Source organism: Epinephelus fuscoguttatus, linkage group LG9 (genome assembly GCF_011397635.1).
Source record: "Epinephelus fuscoguttatus linkage group LG9, E.fuscoguttatus.final_Chr_v1".
Lineage (NCBI taxonomy): Eukaryota > Metazoa > Chordata > Actinopteri > Perciformes > Serranidae > Epinephelus > Epinephelus fuscoguttatus.
Window position 1 is genome coordinate 40920811 of NC_064760.1, and position 3903 is coordinate 40924713.

Sequence of the window (3903 nt, forward strand, 5' to 3'; positions counted from 1 at the left end):
GGCAGCTTAAAAATATCAATAGTGCTTCCAATTTATATATATATATATATATATATATATATATATATATATATACACACACACATATATACATACATACATACATACATATATACATATATATATATATATATATATATATATACACACACACACACATATATACATACATATATATATATATATATATATATACGAAGTCCTCGCTGGGAAGACGCATTCAAGCTTGTTGGTACTAGTAGAAAAGTGTTGAAATTACGTCACTGAGGTCACAGGCAGGTCCCAGGGGAAAGTAATAGAATATTTTTCGTTCAACACACGCTCATTCTTCCATACAGGTAGGCGTATGTGTGGTTCTGAAATGAAAAGTAAATACATGCTATCTATCGTGTTGGCTCTCTCATTCTCTCTCTAATAACCACTGGCAAACAGCTTTTAGGTGCATCACTTGTCCCGCCTAAACCAAACTGTGGTACTTTACTATAAAATATACAAACTGTTGTTTACTGTAAATAATCTGGTTAACAACTGTTATCAACAACGGTACCTTACTAGAAAATGCACAAAGTGTAGTTTACTGTAATTAATCAACCGTTCTGAGAGAACAGTATCCTACCGCATTTTTGAAATCATACAGCAATGGACTCTAGTTTATAATAAAATTTCCATGATGTGTATGTGTATGTTAGCCTTATACCGTTCAATTTTTTTTAAGATATTTTACTAGCATTTTAATTAACATGTCACTTAGTCAAGGCTTTCACACTGGTATTGAATTAAAATAATGTTACAGAAGTAACATGTGTTGAAATTATGTCACTGAGGTCACAGGCAGGTCACAGGGGAAAGTAATAGAATATTTTTCGTTTATTTTTCATTTTAATTTCTGCCACACTATCAACACACGCTCATTCTTCCATACAGGTAGGCGTATGTGTGGTTCTGAAATGAAAAGTAAATACATGCTATCTATATCTAGGTTGTAAATAAACCATAAACATTAAATATCAAATTAAATAAATGGTATTAAATACATCTGCATCAATAACCTGGAAAATAAGCCAACAGTTCACAAAGAGACAAACCAGGCATACATTTAAGTACTCATACTGCCATCTACTGGTGGAGAGTCAGCTTAACCTACTTCCACTCCGAGGAATCGTGTTTCGATTACTTTCCCCTGTGACCTGCCTGTGACCTCAGTGACTTAATTTCAACACTTTTCTACTTGTATCCACAAACTTGAAATCATGTTCCCAGTGAGGACTTCGTAGCCGTAGAAATTAGAGTTGGATTCACAAGACTTTGCACTCACAGCTTTTAGATTCATACTCACATAAAAACAATCCTAACCCGAACAACTTCACAGACTCACGTATATGACAGCAGAATTTTGTGTACAACAATTTTATTGACATACAAATGTTAAACATTACGAATATGAATGGTTAAAATTATGCACACATCTTTTTGATAGTTGTCTTACACCATATCAGGCTAACTAACATCATTCAGAGTGTTGTTAACGTTATGCTAAGCAAATACATATATATGTATGTGTGTGCGTGTGTATATATATATATATATATACACACGCACACACACATACATTTCTGAGCCCACTAGATGGTGCTCTTGGTTTAAAGAGAGAGGCTAAAAGAATGAAAATCTGGTGTGTTTTAAACCTTTTGTTGAACAAAAAGCGCCATCTAGTTGGCTCAGAAAATAAAGAAAATGATTCATGCGGCTTAATTCAAGACATTTCATTTGTACATTTGAACTTACCGTAATCTGATGCTCTGGTTAGACAGCCCAGTGCCCAGTGCCAGAGGCTCGTGGCCAGTCTTAAGGTTCCACTCCCGCCTGGATTTTTCTGGAGCCTGGTACGAGCCTGCTTCTCTGGAAGGTCACGTCCTGCCTCCTGATGCTACAAACAGCCAGACAAACACACACACACATTAAGCAACATATATAACTGGCAATTAAATGTCACGCTGCTAGCTTGCTAACGTCAGCACACGTAAAGTATGCTAACGTTATATTACACAGTGTTTAATGATACAGTCTATTATCTCCCTATTACTCTAATCTTCCCTGCTTATCGCTCAAACAAATGATTAATTTCTATATTAATATCGGTACTCATTTAAGATACCTTCATCAGTTACCAGAGGCCACTACCTAACATCATCAATCCAGCTATACATGATGCTGTCATTGTAGAGAGCCAGTTCACAATGACAACATAATGAACTGATGACTGACACATGTTACTGCAGCAATGGCACCGCCGCAAGATGGCGGCATACACAAATCGCTCACTGAATACGTCTATAGATACATATACATATATAGATAGATAGATACACACACACACACACAAATAAAAAAGAAAATAAAGAATATAATCAAACGAATACTGACGTCCAAATTGAGTACTCATGCCTATCCCTAGTTTGTGACTGCCTGAAATAACATCTCAGGCTAACTAACATCATTCAGAGTACTGTTAACATTATGCTAAGCAAATGTTAAAACAGGTCAGGTTTAATCAAGATGTTTCATTTGAACTTACCGTAATCTGATGCTCTGGTTAGACAGCCCAGTGCCCAGTGCCAGAGGCTCGTAGCCAGTCTAAAGGTTCCACTCTCCCGCCTGGATTTTTCTGGAGACTGGTACAAGCCTGCTTCTCTGGAAGGTCACGTCCTGCCTCCTGATGCTACAAACAGTCAGACAAACAAACAGACACACACGTTAAGCAACATACTGTATATAATTGGCTGTGCCACTTAAAAATATCAATAGCGCTTCCAATTTATATTCCTTCTTTCACAAAACTTTACAAAGTTAGACAGCCCAGCAGAGCACATGGCCACCCTCAAGGTTCTTCTCTCTGCCTGACTCTCTTGGAGCCTGGTACCCACCCCGTTCCTTGGAATGTCTTTCCTGACTCCTGATGCTACAAACAACCAGACAAACAAACAGATGTATAAAGCAACATATAGACTTGGCTGCAACACTTAAAATATCAAAAGCACTTCAATTTAATTCTTACACAAATTACCATTCAAAAAATCAATCACTTTCAATAACCCATGTCTATTTATGTTTATTAAAAAAAAACCTTTCAATACCTTGATATTTCTGCCACAAATTGCGGTTTCTTTCTTTTTTTTTTTTTTTACTAAGCTCTGCTACCCATTAGAGAATGAGTCATATGTAAGCTAATCACATTCTAATAATACTGCACATCACCGAAATACCTGGAAGTATTTTAGTACTCATCAACACACACCGTGGGGCTGAGGACGTGTTGGCTCTCTCGTTCTCTCTCTAATAACCACTGGCAAACAGCTTTTAGGTGCATCACTTGTCCCGCCTAAACCAAACTGTGGTACTTTACTATAAAATACACAAACTGTTGTTTACTGTAAATAATCTGGTTAACAACTGTTAGCAACAACGGTACCTTACTAGAAAATGCACAAAGTGTAGTTTACTGTAATTAATCAACCGTTCTGAGAGAACAGTATCCTACCGCATTTTTGAAATCATACAGCAATGGACTTTTTTTTAAGATATTTTACTAGCATTTTAATTAACATGTCACTTAGTTAAGGCTTTCACACTGGTATTGAATTAAAATAATGTTACAGACGCACACACAAGATTATAAATCACCCTTCACCTGACAAGAAACGTGTATGGCATGGCTCTTCTGAGCAGAGTGGGCGCGAGGGACGGCCATATTATGTCTATGGGGACGAAAGCAGCAAGCAGGCTAACTTAGCATGCTAACCGCTAACGCTAGGACGAAAGTAAAACTTAATTTAACGGACTCAAGTCTCTGCATGACTCACACAGGACGAGTCGGACATTACACAGAGCAGCATACAGCATTTT

At 37.1% G+C, this 3903-nt stretch overlaps 1 long non-coding RNA gene across 1 annotated transcript; it reads right to left on the reverse strand.

Annotated features, from left to right (window-relative positions):
- Positions 1–1858: 1858 nt before the first annotated feature.
- Positions 1859–2964, reverse strand: LOC125894331 (uncharacterized). Its single transcript, XR_007450056.1, has 3 exons — positions 2925–2964; positions 2576–2719; positions 1859–1927 (listed from the first exon to the last, which is right to left on the reverse strand). It is a non-coding gene; the product is annotated as an uncharacterized LOC125894331 (long non-coding RNA).
- Between the last annotated feature and the right edge of the window lie 939 nt (positions 2965–3903).